The sequence below is a fragment of the Syngnathus leptorhynchus genome, chromosome 7 (assembly GCF_054491065.1).
Source record: "Syngnathus leptorhynchus isolate UIUO chromosome 7, UIUO_Slep, whole genome shotgun sequence".
NCBI classification, from domain to species: domain Eukaryota; kingdom Metazoa; phylum Chordata; class Actinopteri; order Syngnathiformes; family Syngnathidae; genus Syngnathus; species Syngnathus leptorhynchus.
The window spans coordinates 13,495,032-13,516,442 of record NC_141201.1 but is presented as its reverse complement, the minus strand read 5'-3'; the positions used below and the strand labels follow the sequence as shown (position 1 = coordinate 13,516,442).

At 47.1% G+C, this 21,411-nt stretch overlaps 1 long non-coding RNA gene across 1 annotated transcript; it reads left to right on the top strand.

Moving 5' to 3' along the window:
• The first annotated feature begins 1,223 nt into the window (after positions 1 to 1,223).
• Positions 1,224 to 21,203, top strand: LOC147054833 (uncharacterized). Its single transcript, XR_015066775.1, has 3 exons — positions 1,224 to 1,296; positions 1,556 to 1,711; positions 19,651 to 21,203. It is a non-coding gene; the product is annotated as an uncharacterized LOC147054833 (long non-coding RNA).
• The last annotated feature ends 208 nt before the right edge of the window (positions 21,204 to 21,411 follow it).

The window sequence follows — 21,411 nt, the reverse complement described above, 5'->3', positions numbered from 1 at the left end:
GAGTGACACGGATAGTTCGTTAAAATCATTGTTTATATTACATTTATTTGATATATCTAGTCTGACGTTATCAGCTGTGTTGCTGTTTTTTTAAGTGACACAAGACGAAGATTCCGATGGATTTAATGATTTGGAGTGACACAGGTGGTTCGATAAAATTGTTGTTTATATTATTATTATTATTTGATCTATAGTTTATATATTGTTATATGGGCCTGTGGAATAATTTGAACTGCAACTGACAATGAGTCCGACGTCAGCGGCGTGCCGCACACGCACCGTTGTCTACAAAAAGGACAAAAAATTCGATTGATGGATTTGATGATTTGGAATGATACAGATGGTTTGAAAAAATTATTGTTTATATTACAGTTATTTGATATATAGTTTATATATCGTTATATGCGCCAGTGGAATAATTTGAACTGCAACTTTCGACGAGCCCGACGTCAGCGGCGCGGCGCACATGTGCCTTTGTTTACATAAAGGAGGAAGAATTTGATCAATGGATTTAATGATTTGGAGTGACACAGATGGTTTGATAAAATTGTTGTTTATATTGTGTAATGATTTGAACTGCAACTGACGACGAGTCCGACGTCAGCGGCGCGCTGCACACGCGGCGTTGTTTACATAAAGGATGAAGAATTCGATCGATAGATTCATTGATTTGGAGTGACAGAGATGGTTTGATAAAATTGTTTATATTATGGTTATTTGATATATAGTTTATATATTTATATGGGCCTGTGGAATGATTTGAACTGCAACTGATGACGAATCCAACGTCAGCGGCGCGCCACACACGCGGCGTTGTTTACAGAAAGGAACAAGAATTCGATCGATGGATTCAATGATTTGGAGTGACACAGATGGTTTGATAAATGTATTATTTATGTTATAGTTATTTGAATAACTGTTAATGTTATGTCAGGCCCGTTCTCAGCTCCTCGTTTGTGTTTGTCACGTTAGCATACTGTATCGTTTAGCCTGTTTTTGTTGGTTCAGGTCTGTACTTGATGTTGGATTTAGTCAAATAAATTTTCCCCAAAATGCAATTTAAACTCCGGTGCAACTTAGATATGTTTTTTCCCCCTTTATTGTGGATTTTATGGCTGTGACGTTCTGTTGTTAACTCCGGTCAGACAGGGATTCTAGTGGTTACGTGTTGTCATAGCAACGCTATGCGCGTTTTGTCCCACAATTGGTACCGTAGGTAAACTGTTCTGAATGTATGTTGAAACTGCCGTCACAATTTTCCTGTTCTCTATCTTACGGCTAGGAAGACATATGCCTGTAAGTATTTTATGTTTAACTGCTGTATAAGATCACTACTACGACTGTGTCTGATGTAAACATAGGTTAATGACCCAAATTAGACTTGTATCTTTTGAGTTCATTCGTATAGGCTAACTGTTAGCATTCCCATTGGATTCTCCATAGGAGTTGGCATTAAGCTAATCGCTTCATTTATATACAGTTGATGTGCTGTCAGTTAAATGCATTTCAGACAAGGAATGTTACTCAGATATACTTTTTTTACGTCTGCTTGCAGTTTTTCTGTGTGACTTAAGTAAAGCCTCTGAAGAGGATTTTGGCGTCCTACTGCTTTCTTTGGAAACCTGTTGTCTATCTGCCAAGCTTGTAGCCAGCCACACACAAACAAGCAGGGGCAAAACAGTAAAAAGGCAGCCAACGGATTTTCCAACCTGTAAGTAGAAAGCAAACTCAAGAAATTAAGATGACACAGAATAAAGAACCTAGTGATTTTGACGAATTTGAAATTCGGTCACAAGTATCCAGCTATTCACAATCCAGCAAACTGTCAGTAGCTAACACTCTAGCCTCGAAAGCACGAGCAAAAGCTGAGGCCACACGTGCAGAGCTAGCATTTGCTAAACGAGAGGCAGAGATGTTAAAGCAGCAAACTGAAATTCAGGCTAATCTGCATGTATTAAGAGTGGAAAAGGTGGCTGCAGGCGCACAAGCAGAAGCTGAAATACTGACATTAGAAGCAGCTGCTGAAGAATGTGTTCAGAAGAGCCCATCTCTGCAAAGAGATACCATTGTGTTGTCTCAATTCTCAGCTGAATTACATGGTGAAAACGCAGCAGTGCAAATGTCTGTTCAACAGCCAGTTAACCAGTTCTACCAGAGCGTAACACCCAATGCAGTAAACTCATCCACAGCCCCACCACATGATGCAGAGCCACCTCCACCCTCACACCCACCAATGCGCCAGCCTAAAATGGACGACGGTGTTCAGAGTAGAAGCCAAGGTGATATGTCATCAAGTGAAATCATTAATCATGAGTTTATTGAATTGGACCGCCACACACATGGAGGACAAGGTTGGACTTCTCAACAACACACGAGCACTGCACAAAACCAACCATACAGCTACAGGGAACTGCCCCTTAACATTACCCACAACAGCAATGAATTCAAGCCTTTCTAGCCATATCAAATGCATTCATTCCCTATGTGCACCACCAGTCCATCTAATGCAGCGGCTACAACTGACCGAGGGAAGTACCTGATGCGTCGCAAGCTGGTGAGTTCAGGCCTGCTGAAGTTTGATGACAGACCAGAGAACTATTGGGCCTGGAAAGCATCTTTTCTCAGCTCAACTAATGACTTAAGGCTCTCCGCTAGGGAGGAACTCGATCTCCTATGCAAATGACTCGGGCCATCGTCATCTGAGCAAGCTAAAAGGATCAGAGCATTCCACCTTCTGGCATCAGGATGCTGTGGCAGAGACTAGAAGACGTTTACGGCTCTCCAGAAGTGGCAGAGACTGGAAGACGTTTACGGCTCTCCAGAGGTGATTGAGAACGCTCTTCTGAGAAAAGTTGAAGATTTCCCTAAAATATCTGTCAAAGACAATCACAAACTTAGAGAACTCGGAGATATCCTCATGGAGCTTGAGGCAGCTAAGACAGATGGGTACTTATGTGGCCTCTTGTATCTCAACACTTCACATGGAGTCAGCCCAATCGTCCAGAAACTCCCGCACACCCTAAAAGAAAAGTGGATCACTGTTGGATCACGCTACAAAGAGCAACACAGGATTCCATACCCACCATTCTCAGTCTTCGTAAACTTCATCTGTGAAGAAGCTAAAATACGCAACGACCCCAGCTTCGCCAGCATAACAGGCTCATGGGGCGTAACCAAGACAGAAAAAAGCAGCCTAGTCAACAACCCAGTGAGAACCTCAGTTGCTGTGAGAAAGACAGCAACGCCAGTGGCAGCACCACAGCAACCGAACCTGATGGTAATTCTGGAAAACACTGCTCTCTGCATGACAAGCCACATCCATTAAGAAAGTGCCGCGGCTTCAGAAACAAAACACTGGAAGAGAGAAAGGGGTATCTGAAGGCAATAAAATCTTGTTTCAAATGCTGTGCGTCATGCAACCATCTGGCCAAAGACCAGTGCCTGTGCTGTGCAAAGAGTGTAACAGCGACAAACACCTCTCAGCAATGCACCCAGGGCCTGCCCCGTGGAAAACTGAAGTCCAACGGACTCACACAGACCATGGCGGGGAGCAGCGTCAGGAAGTGGAGGCTACCCCATCAGTGAATCCCAAATGCACCTAGGTATGTGGCAATGTTAACACTTCTAAATCATGCTCCAAAATCTGTCTTGTGCTCGTGTATCCTGCAGGGCAGAGACAGAGTGCTGAAAACCTGTGTGCCTGGGAAGAGCTCATAAGACAACGGACGTCAGCGTCCTCAGGACCAGTGTACTGGTGAGCGGGCCCCATTCCATCCTCAGCCCATGCACCAGCAGCCTACTTGTTAAGGAGAAGATTGACGATCCTGAGCCTCTCCACAGCTTCTCAAGCGTCTCTACATCCAATTACAACAACAAAGTAGATAGCCTAAACACCAATGTGTTTCAAAGAACACAGCATGATGACAAGCTTGGCATGTCTGTTGAAGATGAACTTTTCTTTGACTTAATGGACAGAGAGGTTCACATGGATGAAAAAAATTGCTGGGTAGCACCTCTGCCTTTCAAGCCAAACAGGCCACGCCTACCCAACAATATGCAACACACCATGAACCGTTTCAGATCCCTGCGCCGCATGCTGGAAAAGAAACAAGACATGAAGAAACAATTCTTCAAATTCATGCAAGCTATGTTCAATGCAGACCAAGGTGAACCCGCTCCAGAGCTCACACCACAGCAAGAACGCTGGTACTTACCGATCTTCGGTGTGTATCACCCACAGAAGAGAGACAAGATCCGCATGGTGTTTGACTCTAGCGCCAAGCACGAGAGTCTTTCCCTCAATGATGTTCTTCTCCGAGGGCCTGATATAAACAATATTCTACTGGGAGTCCTCATCCGCTTCCGCAAAGAGCTGATAGCTGTGACAGCGGATATACAGCAGATGTTCTACTGCTTTATTGTTCAGCAAGAGCATCATGACTTTCTGAGATTCTTGTGGTTCGACGATAATGACCCAAACAAGCAAATCATTGAATATCGCATGAAAGTACACGTTTTTGGAAATTCTCCCTCACCTGCAGTAGCCATCTACGGACTGAGAAAAGCTGCCCTGCATTGAGAGAAAGCATGGCACTGCAGCTAAACAGTTCATCATGAGGAATTTTTATATGTGGACGATGGGCTTTCCTCTTTTCCCACTGAAGACGAAGCCATCGCGGTCCTGAAAACAAAAAAGGAGATGTTAGCATAGTCGAGCATCAAGCTACACAAATTAGCATCCAACAGCCGTTCCGTGATGGACGCCTTTCCCCCTGAAGAGAGGGCCAAACACCTAGTGGATTTGGAGCTAAGTGTAGACCCCCTACCACTACAGCAGAGTCTAGGACTTACCTGGAACCTGCGGTCTGACACGTTCACCTTCTGCGTATCCATGCGTAAGCCATTCACTAGAAGGGGAATCTTGTCTACTGTCAATGGCCTGTACGGGGAACTGGGATATGTGTCACCTGTAACTATCCAAGGGAAGGCCTTAGTCAGAGAGCTCTCCACCGAACAAACTGAATGGGATGATCCTCTTCCACCGCCAAAGGACGAACAGTGGAGACTGTGGCCTGACTCACTGTGTGAGCTTGAACATCTTCAGATCAACAGACCCTATGTGCCTGTCTCTCTGTGCTCCACAAGCCACAGAGAACTCTGCGTCATCTGTGACGCGTCCATGATGGTGTGGCCTACCTCAAAGCAACAGACACATAGGGAAACTCCCACATTGGCTTTGTCATGGGGAAGTCAAAGCTGGCCCCACACCCTCCACATATGATTCTACGTCTGGAACTTTGTGCTGGTGTCCGGGCCACTGGAATGGCAGACCTAATCACAGATGAACTGGACATAGACATCCACAAGATCACATTCCACACAGATAGTAGGATAGTCTTGGGCTATATCCACAATGCAAGCAGAAGATTTTACAGATGTGTAGCCAACAGAGTTGCCTGTATTAGGAAGTCCACAAGTCCTGATCAGTGGCACTTTGTAAGCACAGAACAGAACCCCGCGCATCATAGGACCCGCTCAGTGCCAGCTGCTGCATTGAAAGACACTAACTGGTTCCTGGGCCCAGCTTTCTTGTCAACAGACACCTGCTCACGGCCAGACACATTTGAGCTTATGGACCCTGATGCAGACGTAGATATACGCCCACAACAGGTTACAGCTTTCGCCACCAATGGCTCTGAAAGTGAGTTGGGGTCTCACCGATTTGAACGTTTCTCCAGTTGGAAGACACTCAGTCGGGCTATAGCCAAGCTCATACACCAGGTAAAAACATGCATGAATAATCAAAACAGCAAAACTGATGCACTGACGCAGGCGAAGCTAGTGCTAATGAGAAATGCTCAACATGATGCATTTGCAGAAGAGATTAAATGTCTTTCCAGGAGTGTTGTCCTCCTCAAATCCAGTCCTTTGAGAAAGCTGAACCCCATCGTGGATGCCGATGGCCTTCTGAGAGTTGGACACATTCCTTTGGCCGACTTACCCTGGGAAAAGAAACACCCAATAATTGTCCCCAAGAAGCACCACATAGCCACTTTACTGGTGAGACATTACCATGAACAGGTTGCACATCAGGGCAGGCATCTGACAGAAGGCGCTGTCCGTTCTGCTGGGCTGTGGCTGATTGGCGGCAAAAGGCTGGTGTCAAGTGTCATACACACGTGTGAGCTGTAACAAGCTACGAGGAAGAATGGAAGAAGAAAAAATGTCAAACTTACCTGCTGAACGATTCAATCCAGGTCCTCCGTTCACAAACGTAGGTGTTGCTGTGTTTGGCCCGTGTATCATCAGTGCAAGACGAACACGAGATGGCATTGCAGAGAATAAGCGCTGGACAATCATGTTCACCTGCCTAGTTTCAAGAGCTGTGGACATTAAAGTGGTGGAATCTTCGTCATCTTCAAGCTTCTTAAATGGACTGAGAAGGTTCACAGCTGTCCTGTTCACCTCTTCCACTCTGACAGAGGAACAAATTTTGTCTGATGACCCTGAACTGAAAGTCTATCTTCAAGATCAAAGCTGCACATGGACATTCAACCCTCCCCACTCCTCACACATGGATGGAGTGTGGAAGCGGAAGATAGGTGTTGCCCGAAGAATACTGGATGCCCTGCTGCTCAAGACAACAACCCCACTTCTGACTCATGAGGTCCTGGTCACGCTCATGTCCGAAGTCATGGCCATCATGAACGCTAGGCCTCTAGCGCCCATCTCTTCAGACCCAGACACGCCCACGGTTCTGTCACCCGAAATGCTCCTAACACAGAAGATTGATCCAGTGTCGCCACCACCAGGAGAGCATGACTTCAAAGTCCTGTACGACAAGGAGTGGAAGCAGGTACAGGCTCGAGGTGGTGATTTCTGGAAACACTGGCGTCAAGAGTAACTGGTGTCAATTCAACCAAGGCGAAAGTGGCAGATTGACAAACCAAACCTGTCTGAAGGAGATCAGTCAAAGTCTGCTTTATTGTCAATTTCTTCACGTTAAGACACACAAAGAGATCGAAATTACGTTTCCCACCGTCCCACGGTGACGAGACACATTACACAACACATACAAGCAAATAGCACAAAGAGCAAAAACGAATAGACAAGAGCGATGAATAAGTAATAAGCAAATAACCGAATAAATAAATAGACAAATAAGAGGAGCAAAATGGAGCAAGCGTGCATACAGCAGACAGCCAGAATACAGAGCAAAAGAACAGGACGTTATGCAGCCGAGGGTGGAGGAGGGAGAGAATTCAGGATCCTGACAGCTTGGAGTATGAAGCTGTTGGTGAGTCTAGTGGTGCGAAAGCGCAGGCATCTGTATCTCTTCCCAGAGGGCAGAAGATCAAACAAAGAGTGAGCGGGGTGACTCACATCACACACAATCGCGGTCGTCTTGCAGGTGAAACGGGAGGTGTAAATGTCCTTCAGGGAGGGGAGTGAAGCCCCAATGATCTTACTAGCTGTGTTCACTATGCGCTGCAGGGCCTTCATGTTGTATTCAGTGCAGACACCACCCCACACAGCGATACAACTGGAGAGGACGCTCTCAATGGTGCCACGGTAGAATATGGTCATGATGGCAGGAGGAGCACTTGCACTACTGTGTCTTACGTAAAGCCTTTGAAGAGGATTTTGGTGTCCTGCTGCTTTTTTTGAAAACCTGTTGTCTATCTGCCGAGCTTGTTGTAGCCAGCCACACACACACACGTAGGGGCAGAATAATGGCGATGCGACTTGTACTCCGGAGCGAATTTCAGTCTGAAAAATATGGTGTATATGTTAGATTTACTTAGTGATGAGCAGCCACATGAGATTGCCCTAAAGGCCTACAAATGCCAAAACTTGCAAGCATTTTTTCAGTCAACTGACCATGATAAAAGAAAAGGCCTTTAATACAGAACTACTTTGTGTCTCACCCACCTCTGTGTCTGCGCGTGTGTGTGTGTGCGTGTGTGCGTCCGTGTGTGTGCGTGTGTGTGCGTATGTGTGCGTGTGTGTGCGTGTGTGTGAAAGAGGGAGAGGCAGAGGGAGAGAAGAGAGAGAGAGAATTAAAGGTTTGTGGGGTTGATGGGTAATGGTGGTGTTTTGTGTGAAAGGGGTTAATAGGAGTCTAGGCTCATAGCTGATCGAAATGCAGAGCGTGTCCCCTCAACCCTGCGCACAGTGATGAGTTGGAGCTGCTATATAAAAGAGCTCATTGAAAGTAATTCAGAGTGACGGCTGTGCAAGAAGGTAATCACAGAATGGAGGTGGATGCTACAGTGGGTGCTAGATGGGAGTTCCAGAAGGGAAAAAACAAGGGACGGACAGAAAAAAGTGAGGAGACAGACATAAACGACAGCTGATAAGGTGACATAGGGTTCAGACATATGAAAGACGAGAAAGAAAAAGGAAAACAGTTATTGTAAAGAGTAAATATGGCTGTCTAAAGGAGGTACAGTGGAGCCTCGGTTTTTGAACATTCCGGTTCTCGAACAAATCGGTATTCTAACAAAAAATTCGAGATTTTTTTGTTTAGAATGTTGAACGAAATTCTGTTGTCGAACCTTGGGAGATGAGCTGAGAGGACCCGCATGCCAACTGACTGCGTTCGTTATTGCATTCTCGTTACTCTGAGGATTGCATCAACTCTAATCATGCCTCCAAAGGAAGCAAGTGGGTGCAATAAAGCCATCCTAAAACACAAAGACGCTCCTAAAGCAATGCGACAGTGAGCGCCTGGCACGCTGCGGTTGCGCGATCGGACCAAATTAAGCTCCCTACACACTGAGGTTTACTTAAATTTTGGAAAGTACATCAGGACTTTAAAAATATTTTCAAAATTTCAGCAACGGCACTGTCACAACAACGCGACCAGCGCGGTGCAATTGCGCGGTCGGCGACGCGCTACAGTTGCGCGTTCTGCGGTCCGCTGCAGTTACAGGATCGGACAAAAATGTGCAAATGAAAAAATGCTTGAAAAAGGCGTTTTTTTTTTGCTTGAAACGGATTAATTTTTTCCCCATTATTTGTAATAGGAAACATAATTCGGAATTCGAACAATTTACTTCTCTAACAACCTTGTGGAACGGATTGTGGTCGAAAACCGAGGCTCCACTGTACTGTTAATTGTAATAAACCGAGGTCTGTTAATTTTATATACTGTAGCTGCTCACTGGTCTATCCATCTGTTTTCTATGTTGCTTATTCTGTGGGGAACTTAGTCTGAAATAGCTAACAGTGGGTAAGAGATGGGATTTATCCTTAACGAATGGGCAGTCAATTACAAAACTGAGAAACAAATGGCTATTCTGGAGGAATGGGCAGTCAATTACAAAACTGAGAAACAAATAGCTATCCTTGTATATAGGCTCTCAAATCTTCAACCTAACCAGCTTGTTCTTTGCTTATGGGTGGATGCTGAAATACTGAACCAGCATGGACCTGTAACTCACAAATTCTAACAAATATAGGTTTCACCAGTGTTGACAATAGAGGTCAAAACTATGGCACAGGAAATTATAAATTCATTTTCAAACGCGAACTGAATGAGAACATGTGCTTTACTCACTCAAATAGATTATAATTGTGTTTGAGCAAACAGTAACCCTGGAATCCTCAATTGCCCTGCCCAGAGAAAATCTTTCTTGAATTTCAATCAAAAGAGAGCAAAGGTTGTGGAGTTCATTTCCAGTGGCCCTTGTACGGCTTACCATATTTTTCGGACTAAAAGTCGCTCCGGAATATGGGTCGCATTAGCCATAAAATGCACAATAACGTGAAAAAAACATATATAAGTCGCTCCGGAATATAGGTCGCATTTCGGGGGAAATATTTTCGACAAAATCCAGCACCAAGAACAGACATAAAAAGGGAAACAACAGGCTAAACAATAGGTATGCTAACGTGACATAATCACAAACAAAGAGCTGAGAACGGGCCTGACGTAACATTCAGAGTTATTCTAATAACTATTACATAAATAACACATTCATAAAACCCTGTGTCACTCCAATTCATTAAATCCATCGATTGTCCTTTATGTAAACAATGCCGCGTATGCGCCGCGTATGCGCCGCATATGCGCCGCGCCGCTGACATAGGACTCGTAAGTTGCATTTCTAATTATTCCACAGACCCATACAACAATAGTATATTTAAAAATACTATCATATTATAACAATATTATCAAACCATCTGTGTCACTCCAAATCATTACATCCATTGATCAAATTCCTCGTCCTTTGTCAACAACGCTGCGCGTGCGCCCTGACGTCAGCCTCTTCATTATTCCACAGATCTAGTATATAACTATATTGTAGCGTTAACAAAGTACAAGCAAAGACGTGGGTTTGGTAAATGGCTCTTTATTTAACAAAACAAGAGTTCAAGGAGGCAACAACTACTGAACTGTAACAATAAAAACATATACAAGTTGCTACACAAAATAAAATATATCAAATAACTATAACATAAATAGTTCATCGCCACACCGGCATGGATTTACATTCCCGGAGGTGGCATTTCCAGCCACGGAGGTGGAAGAGAGCTCCATAGAATAGGACGGGGCGTGCATAAAAGCCATGTCCGAGCCCCATTTACCGTCCCTGGACAGCCACCTGGCCGAGCGCCGGCCCCCAACTTCCATCCACGGAGATGAAAGAGAGCTCTGTAGAGTAGGACCGGGCATGCGTAAAAGTCATGTCCAAGCCCCATCCACCGTCCCCAGACAGCCACCCGGCCGAACGCCGGGCCCCGACTTCCATCCACGGAGGTGAAAGAGAGTTCCGTCGAGTAGGACCGGGCGTGCGTAAAAGCCATAATAGTTTTTCAAACCTTCTGTGTCACTTCAAATCATTAAATCCTTCAAACTCTTTGTCCTCTGTGTCACTTACAAACAAAGCCGCTAATGATGCCGGTAGTACACGGGGCCCTTCGTCATCTTCGTCATCCCGTGATCGAATCTTTGTCCTTTATGTAAACAAGCGCCACTGACGTCACTTGAAATTCAAATTATAGCAATCCCTTGCTACATCTCGGTTCATTTTTTTTTTTTTGAATTTTGAAAATTTGTGAAAAATTTTACATATAAGTAGCTCCTCAGTATAAGTCGCCCCCCCCCCAAACTAAGAAAAAAACGCGACTTATAGTCCAAAAATTACGGTATACTGTTCACTTGTGTCGAACTTGGGTCTTAAACTGGACAGTGGTTTTAAATTGAAAGGGCAAATTAATGCTTTTTAATGTGTGTTTGTGTTTTTTTCATCTTAGGCAACTGGCTAAGGTAAAGCCTCATCTCTTATTAACAGCACTTTAGAACAGCAATGCATGCCTTTGTCACATATCAGCTGAATTATTGTAATACATTTATTTAGGAGTTAGCCAGTTCTCCATCAAACGTCTCCAGTTAGTCCAAAGATGTTGTTGCTCATGTCTTGACTGGTACTTGTACAAGGGAGCACTTAGCTCCTACTCTGTCTCCTTGTACATTTTAAAGTTCTTTTCAAGATTATTTCTGTTAACTGTTTCCAAATCTTTATATGGTCTCGCCCCCACCTTACCTCTCTGATGTTCTTTATCCAAACACGCTTGCTTTGTGCCTCAGGTCAGTGGACCAGGTATTATTAGAGGTACCGAGGACTAGAGTTGGGCATCAAGAACTGGGAATCAAGTCGAACCTGGACCATCATTCTGGTTCTCCCAGAATCGCTCAGATTTGAGAATGTTTGTGCTAATTTTCAAATCCTATTAAGCCTATTAAATGCACGGCTTGCTGCCCTTGCTGCTGGCGAAGCTGCAGCGTGGATGAACTTGCTTCCGCTTTTGTTCAGCCCCTCCGTCCTCTCTGCGTTAGCACACACAGGCTATGATGGAGACTCTGTACATACACCGAGCCAAACTGCTCCAGCTGCGTCGCCTCCTGAAACCCCCCACGGTGGCAGCAGTTGCCTTTCGTGGGCTGAAAAATCATGCGTAGATCATCTCGCCGTACTGCCTTGACAGACATCTAGCCTTTGTGTGGTTCTGAACCTGAAAACTGAAAGGGCTAAGTACATCTAATGTCAATTTTGAGCCATCAGGTTAAACTGTGACTAAAACAATCAGTAAACACACAAATTCACATACCCAGTTAGTAGTGCCTGGAATTGCAACTCAAATCTCAACTCCTCATTCGCACTCATCATCATCATAGCTTGTCACGCCAAACAGCCAACCATTCTAGGGTGTTCTGATTCACATTCAGCAAGTCAGCATTGTTCAGGCTGCATGATAAGTGGCACGCTCGGAAGATATGCTCGATATTCTGGGCGCCCTCTCCTCATCCTTTTACCACCCACAAGATCGCAATTGGTTGGACTGTTTTGGCGTGTAATGTTAGGATTGGTCTCCTTACGGATTAACAGGGTCACGACAAGAATGTTCCTAACTTGACCCGAAGTTTGACAGGTTAAACTGTGACTAAAACAATCAGTAAACACACAAATGCACATACCCATCTCATAGTGCCAGGAATTGCAACTCAAATCTCGACTCGTCATTCACACTGACATCGTCCATCGAGTGCTAGATCAGATCAATTCTATATACTATGGATTTATTATGTGCACACATGCATACAAACGCACACACGCATACACATGCACATATATATACATATATATCATCATTGGCCGTCACTCATGTCTTCTTCTCAGAGAAGTCTACTTGTGGGTCCGCAGGTGGGCGTAGAGGCCGATCCGGGATCCACATATTTTTGTGCAGTGTGGACAGGGGAAAGTGGTGGTGGGTTGTGGTCGTGCTGGAGCCTGTTTTTGTCTTTCCTTACGGAGTTATCGTTTGGTTTTTGCGACACGGCGGAGTTCCTTTTCGTGATGTGCTGTACCTTCTTGCACCGCTGCCCTCCAGCAGTTCCTGTTCAAGGCGATGCGCTCCCAGTCCTGAGACGTTATTTGGAATTTCTTGAGATTGGTCTTGAGGTTGTCCTTGAAACGTTTCTTTTGTCCACCTGGGGCCCGCGGACCTCTCTCCAGCTGGGAGTATAACACCCGTTGTGGGAGGCGGGTGTCAGCCATGCGGATGAGATGTCTTGTCCATCGGAGTTGGTGCTGCATTATTAAGGTGGTGATGCTCGGAAGGTATCCTGGCTTCCTCCAGAATGCTGATGTTTGTGCGTCTGTCCTCCCATTTGATCCTGAGTATTTTCCTCAAGGTTCTCTGGTGGTGTTGTTCAAGAGCTCGTAGGTTGTCCATGATTCTGCCCCATAAAGTAAGGTGGGGAGAACCACAGCTTTGTAAATCAGGAGCTTGGTGTCAACCCGGAGGTCTCTGTCTTCAAAGACTCTTTTCCGGAGTCTGGCATATGCTCCACTGGCATAGCTCAGGCGATGGTTGACCTCAGAGTCAATGTCCGCTTTGGAGGAGAGAAGGCTGCCGAAGTAGGGAAAGTGGTGAACATATTCAAGTGCAGTGTTGTCCACATTTATGATGGGCTGAGTAGATTGCTGGTTGGGTGGGGGTTGATGTAGCACCTGGGTCTTCTTGATGTTCACGGTCAGACCCAGGGCTCTGTATGCCTTAGCAAAGGAGTTCAGGATGCCCTGGAGGTCTTTTGCAGAGTGTACTGCAATGGCATTATCGTCTGCATACTGGAGCTCCACGACCGTGGTGGTTCTGATCTTGGTTTTGGCTTTGAACCTGTTAAGGTTGAAGAGCCTGCCATCAGTTCTGTACCAAATTGGGATTCTGTGTGGTAGTTCTTCATCAATGAGATGGAGTATGGTGGCAATGAAGATAGAGAACAGGGTGGGTGCAATGATGCATCTCTGTTTGACCCCTGTCTCTACAGTGAAAGGCTCAGTCAAGGAGCTGTTGTTGAGCACTGTGGCTGTCATTCCGTCATGTAATAATCGCAGTATTCTGACGTATTTATCTAGGCAACCATACCTCAGAAGGATGCTCCAGAGGGCCTGGCGATCCACCGTGTCAAAGGCCTATAAAAGGCTTTTATAGACCTGACACTGTTCCACGGCCAGGACGAAAGCCACACTGCTCCTCCTGAATCCGAGGTTCGACCTCCCGACGGATCCTCCTCTCCAGCACCCCTGAATAGACCTTACCAGGGAGGCTGAGGAGTGTGATTCCCCTGTAATTGGAACACACCCTCCGGTCCCCCTTCTTAAAGAGGGGAACCACCACCCCAGTCTGCCAATCCAGAGGCACCGTCCCCGATGTCCACGCAATGCTGTAGAGGCATGTCAGCCAAGACAGCCCCACAACATCCAGAGCCTTTAAGAACTCCAGGCAAATCTCATCCACCCCCGGGGCCTTGCCACCAAGGAGTTTTTTAACTACCTCAGTGACTTCGACCTCCGAGATTGGAGAGTCCGCCTCAGAGTCCCCCGGCCCTGCTTCCACAAAGGAAGGCGTGTTGGTGGAATTGAGGAGGTCTTCGAAGTATTGCCCCCACCGACTCACGACATCCCGAGTCGAGGTCAGCAGCACACCATCTCCACTGTAAACAGTGTTGACCGTGCACTGCTTCCCCCTCCTGAGACGCCGGATAATGGACCAGAATTTCCTCGAAGCCGTCCGGAAGTCATTCTCCATGGTTTCGCCAAACTCCTCCCACGCCCGAGTTTTTGCCTCAGCAACCGCCGAAGCCGCGTTCCGCTTGGCCATCCGGTACCTGTCAGCTGCCTCCGGAGTCCCGCAGGCCAAAAAGGCCCTATAGGACTCCTTCAGCTTGACGGCATCCCTTACCGCCGGTGTCCACCAGCGGGTTCGGGGATTGCCGCCACGACAGGCACCAACAACCTTACGGCCACAGCTCCGGTCGGCTGCCTCAACAATGGAGGCGCGGAACAAGGTCCACTCGGACTCAATGTCCCCCGCCTCCCCCGGGACGTGGGAAAAGCTCTGCTGGAGGTGGGAGTTGAAGCTCTTCCTGACAGGGGATTCTGCCAGACGTTCCCAGCAGACCTTCACAGAGCGTTTGGGTCTGCCCGGTATCTTCCCCCACCATCGGAGCCAACCCACCACCAGGTGGTGATCAGTTGACAGCTCCGCGCCTCTCTTTACCCGAGTGTCCAAAACATGCGGACGCAAATCCGATGACACGACTACAAGGTCGATCAACGAACTGCGGCCTAGGGTGTCCTGGTGCCAAGTGCACACATGGACACCCTTATGCTTGAACATGGTGTTCATTATAGAAAATCCGTGTCGAGCACAGAAGTCCAATTATAGAACACCGCTCGGGTTCAGATCAGGGAGGCCGTTCCTCCCAATCACGCCCTTCCAGGTCTCACTGTCATTGCCTACGTGCGCATTGAAGTCACCCAGTAGAACGATGGAGTCCCCAGAAGGAGCGCTCTCCAGCACTTCCTCCAGGGACTCTAAGAAGGGTGGGTACTCTGAGCTGCCGTTCGGTGCATAGACACAAACAACAGTCAGGACCCGTCCCCCCACCCGAAAGCGGAGGGAGGCTACCCTCTCGCTCACCGGGGTGAACCCCAATGTGCAGGCGCCCAGCCAGGGGGCAATAAGTATGCCAACACCTGCTCGACGCCTCTCACCGTGGGCAACTCCAGAGTGGAAGAGAGTCCAGCCCCTCTCGAGAGGGCTTGTACCAGAGCCCAAACTATGTGTGGAGGCAAGTCCGACTATGTCTAGTCGTAACCTTTCTGCCTCACACACCAGCTCGGGCTCCTTTCCAGCCAGAGAGGTTGACATTCCATGTCCCTAGAGCCAGCTTCTGCAGCCGGGGATCGGACCGCCAAGGTCCCCGCCTTTGGCCGCCGCCCAGCTCACTATGCACCCGACCCCTTTGGCCCCTCCTATAGGTGGTGAGCCCATTGGAAGGGGGACCCACGTCTTCTTTTCGGGCTATTCCCGACCGGACCCCATGAGCGAAGGCCCGGCCACCAGGCGCTCGCCTTCGAGCCCCACCTCCAGGCCTGGCTCCAGAGAGGGGCCCCGGTGACCCGCGTCCGGGCGAGGGAAAACGAAATCCATATCTTTTTCATCATAAGGGGTCTTCTGAGCCGTGCTTTGTCTGGCCCCTCACCTAGGACCCTTTTGCCATGGGTGACCCTACCAGGGGCATGAAGCCCCAGACAACATGGCTCCTAGGATCATAAGGGCACGCAAACCCCTCCACCACGATAAGGTGACGACTCACTCTCTGTCATTCTCGTCAAACCAGTCCTGATGCTTTCTGGACTTGTACCCGAGAGTGGCACTGCAGGTATCAAGGATGGAAGACTTGAGCAGGCTCCAGTGTTCTTCAATGTCCTCAGGGTATTCCTGATTGAGGCTTTCTCCAAGAGAGGCCTGAAACAGCTGCAGGGCGGCAGTTTTGTTCAGGGTCTCAAGGGGTAGTCTCTGCCGGCTCAGCTTCTTTTGCAGTCTCCTCTTCCTCTTGAGTCTGATGGACATTGTGGATCGTATCAGGCGGTGATCTGTCCAGCAGGCCCCTGAATCTATCATGGCTTTTGTGATGCTCACGTCGCGCTGATCCCTGGGTCTGACAATGACATAGTCAATAAGATGCCATTGTTTACAGCGAGGGTGTCTCCATGAACCCTTGAGTTTGTTCTTCTGGCAAAAGATGGTATTGGTGATGGTAAGGTCGTATTGAGCACATTTGCTAAGAAGCAAAACCCCGTTGAAGTTGATGTTTCCAATGCCTTCCTTTCCAATGGTGCCCTTCCAGAGGTGGTGGTCACGGCCCACTCTGGCATTGAAATCTCCCAATATAATAATCTTGTCCTCCTTGGGGATTTTTGACAATACCTCATCCAGACAGGCATAGAAGGCCTCTTTTCCTTCATCATCGGAAACGAGGGTAGGTGCATAAGCACTAAGAACTGTTGCCGTCTGGTTGTTGGCCAGCACCAGACGGAGGGTCATCAGGCACTCACTGATTCCCACCGGGAGTTCAGTGAGCTGACTGATCAGTTGGTTCTTGATGGCAAAGCCAACCCCATGGATCCTAGGCTCATCTGTGGCCTTTCCTTTCCAGAAGAAAGTGTATCCACCCTTTTCCTCCTTCAGATGACCTTCCTCTGCCCATCAGGTTTCTGAAAGAGCAGCTATGTCAATCCGGCATCTTCTCAGTTCCATGGCAATGATGGCGGTTCTCCTCTCCGGCCTATCTCTGGATACACTGCCCATTAGTGTGCGCACATTCCATGCTCCAAAATTCATGTTTCTGTGTTTTTGACCGCATATTGGTGATCCCTCTGAACGCGGTAATCCAGTCGGGAGGTTTGAGGCAGGCTATGTTTAGGGCACCTTTTCTAGCCCCTTCCCCGTCAGGGGTGAGCAGAGTGGATCCTAAAAAGGGCTGCTCAGTCGTGGATGCAGCTACCAAAGAGCTCTTTCTGCCTCGGTCCAAGAGACCAACGATCATCTAACATCCACCGCCTGATGTGCCAGCTTGTGACTAGGGGCTTCCAGACTTCACAATCCTGCCCCCGTTGCCATTTACTGGTCGCCACAGGACTTTAATCTGGAATGTAAAGTGGATTCCCTGAAAAAGACGCCTGTGCGTGACTTTGTTTAAAGTGGGGAGACTGGTGCACAGACAGTCACCACACTGTCCTTGACAGATCGGGGTCAGAATCCAGTGGCAAGGAGACCAAGACGACTGGTGACCCTTTTCTGCTGCAGCCTTCATCCGCCTTCCCAGCCGTTGTGACGCCTCTCCTTAGGTCAGCCATCATCCTCCGTCTGGTCCGCTGTTGAGGTCTTCACTATTTATCCATAGCTGGAGCTGTTGGCTGATGGGCAGTTGGGCGTGTCCACACACCGGTGGGCCTACATGCCACATCTCTGGGGCTCACCGCTGCTCCGAGATCCTGGACAACTTAGCCTGGGACCGCAAGGTGCCAGTTACCGTGTGTGGCCATGAGTAGGCATGTGCAAGTCTTGGCAATGGAGAGGCTGTTTACCGGGTGAAGATGCTTATGCACTCGGCTCCTCTTTTCACCCCCCGAAACAGAGGGCAAGCCGGTGGCGGTAGCTGAAAGCAGTAAAGTGGCAAGCAGAGGCAGCATACAGCATGCACAAACTACAGGCACTACTACTCCAACTCCTACTGCACTGACGCATCACATGCCCTGTGTGCAAATACACACACAGTGGAGCCTCGGTTTTCGAACGTCCCGGTTCTCGAACAATTCGGTATTCAAACAAAAAAATTCGAGATTTCTTTGCTTTGGATGTCGGACGAAATTCGGTTGTCGAACCTCGCGAGTTGAGCCAAGAGGACCCGCATGCCAACTGACTCCGTTCGTTATTACGTTCTCGTTAATCTGAGGAATGCATCAACTCTAATCATGCCTCCAAATGAAGCAAGTGGGAGCAGTAAACCCATCCTAAAACACAAAGACGCTCCTAAAGCAATGCGACAGTGAGCCCCCGTTACACTTAAATTTCCAAAAGTACATCAGGACTTTTAAAATATTTTCTAAATTTCAGCGACGGCTCTGTCACAATAATTCGACCAGCGCGGTGCAGTTGCGCGGTCGATGACACCTACGGTTGCGCGTTCGGCGGTGCGCTGCAGCTGCGCGATCGGACAAAATTAAACTTCCTACGCACTGAGGTTCACTTAAATTTTGGAAAGTACATCAGGACTTTAATTTTTTTTCTAAATTTCAGCAACGGCTCTGTCACAATAATGCGACTAGCCCGGAGCGGTCGGTGACGCGCTACGGTTGCGCGTTCGGCGCTGCCCTGCAGTTGCACGATCGGACAGAAATGCGCAAATGAAAAAATGCTTAATAAAGGCGGGGGTTTTTTCTTGGAACGATTTTTTTCCATTATTTGTAATGGGAAAACATGATTCGGAATTTGAAGTAGGGCGGCTCGGTGGCACACTGGGTAGCACGTCCACCTCACAGTTAGGAGGGTGCGGGTTCGATTCCACCTCCGGCCCTCCCTGTGTGGAGTTTGCATGTTCTCCCCGTGTCCGCGTGGGTTTTCTCCGTGCACTCCGGTTTCCTCCCACATCCCAAAAACATGCTTGTTAGGCCGATTGAGCACTCCAAATTGTCCTTAGGTGTGAGTGCGAATGGTAGGTCTCTGTGTGCCCTGCAATTGGTTGGCAACCGGTTCAGGGTGTCCCCCGCCTACTGCCCAATGACGGCTGGGATAAGCTCCAGCACGCCCGCGACCCCCGTGGGGACTAAGCGGTTCAGAAAATGGATGGATGGAATTCGAAGTATTCACTTCTCGAACAGCCTTCTGGAACGGATTGTGTTCGAAAACCGATGCTCCACTGTATTTGTTTTTATGCTAGTTGTATCATTTTATTTCATCACATTTATATATTTATTATAAATGTATTATTTATTTATATAAATTTGTTATTTTTTTATAGAAAGGCCGGTCCGCAAAAATATTTCTGACGCGTAACCGGTCCGTGGTGCAAAAAAGGTTGGGGAGACAGACCTCAAGAAAAAGGTGGAGAGAGCGAGAGAGAAACAGACAGACAGACAGGATATAATAATTTTAGCAGAGCTAACACTAGCAACATCTTTTTGACAGCATTAGAATAAACGAGTGTGTGTGTGTGTGTGTGTGTGTGTGTGTGTGTGTGTGTGTGTGTGTGTGTGTGTGTGTGTGTGTGTGTGCGTGCGTGCGCGGTCCCAGGCTAAATTGTGCAGGATCTTGAAGCAGCAGTGGGCCCCAGAGATGTGGCATGTTGGCCCACCGGTGTGTGGACATCCCCTACTGCCCATCAACCACTGTCCCGGCTGCGGGTAAACAGCGCCAGCGATGGGTAAACAGTGAAGACCTCAACGGTGGACCAGGCGGAGGATGGTGGCTGACCTAAGGGGAGGCGTCACAACAGCTGGGAAGGCGGATGAAGGCTGCAGCAGAAAAGGGTCACCAGTCGTCTTGGTCTCCATGCCACTGGATTCTGACCCCGATCTGTCAAGGACAGTGTGGTAACTGTCTGTGCACCATTCTCCCCACTTAAAATAAAGTCACGCACAGGCGTCTTTTTCAGGAGAAGACAGTCATACTCGTCCCAAGTGACCGCCGATGATGGTGATCGTGTGTGAGTGAGTGTGTGTGTGTGTGTGTGTGTGTGTGTGTGCGTGCGTGCGTGCGTGCGTGCGTGCGTGCGTGCGTGTGTCTGTGAGGAGGAAATTGCTCAGGGACAGTCCCAGAGCAAACAGCTGTGAGTCTTGTCAGCGTAAGTGAGTGAGGGACTTGAGAGGAAGAAAGAAATTTGCCTGGGCCAAACCTCTAATTTACGCATGAGTGGTATTGGACCACCGATATTTACATTTAAATTGATGTTTCAGATACTTAATTAAAGACGAGGACTGGGCTCTTTTGGTTGGGAGCAGCCTCTTCCCCGTCCTCCTCGGAAGAGTGCACAGACTGCTCACTGGAACCCACAGTACTGTCTACGTTCTATCAAGAATATTTGACTTGAAGATATTTAGTAACAATGCACTCTTTTTTTTAGTATTTATACATTTTTATGGACATTTTGCTTTGGTTATTTTTTGATACACAACGCTTTCTGGTGGTGAGTCACATGAGTGTGTATGAACACGTGAATGCTCCATTTCATTCTGTGCTGTCTGTGGAATGTAAAAAAAATGGAGCTGCACACATACAAACAGGATAAATGGTATTTACAGTGGAAGTTTCAGTTGAAATCAAACTGTTTCAAATTTAAAACATGAAATACAAAAGCACGCATGTCTGTGTTTCTATTTGCGTTCTGTATGGAAAAAAAATCTACAGTCTGAAACATAGGCTGTTGGCTATTGATGTTTATATCGCAAGGATTCTGATTGTGCCCCACTGGCGGAGAAGTTACCAAGAATGGAGGCACGCCGATTTAAAGCAACAATATATTTAAATAGATATTTAGCAGTCCATATTGGAAGTACATATCTGTTTTCCACAGTTTTTCTCTTTCTGGTGTCAGGAAGGTTTGGCATCGTCTGAATTTGGATTTGTTTTCCTGTTCAGATTGCATTTCAAATGACCTTAAAGTTTTCATGAGAGCTCTATTTTTGAGAACCACAAGGAAATACAATAATGTCGCCGTACTTAAAGAATGCTACTGAAAATTCATTTATCCATTGATTCATCTTCTGAATTGCTTGTGTTGAAGCCTTTCCCAGCAGTCTTTGGACGGTAGGCAGTGTTAAGAAAGTTCATTTTCGACACAAACCAGTTCAAAGTACAGTTCACAAAAATTAACTTGTTCATAGTTCATAATTGAAATTCTATTCACTAAGTTTATCACTCCAAAAAGTAAAAAATCCATATACTGTAATTTTCGGTATAAAGTCGCGGTTTTTGTCATAGTTTGGGTGAGGGGGTGACTTATACTCAGGAGCGACTTATTTGTGATTTTTTTTACAAATTTTCGAAATTCAAAAA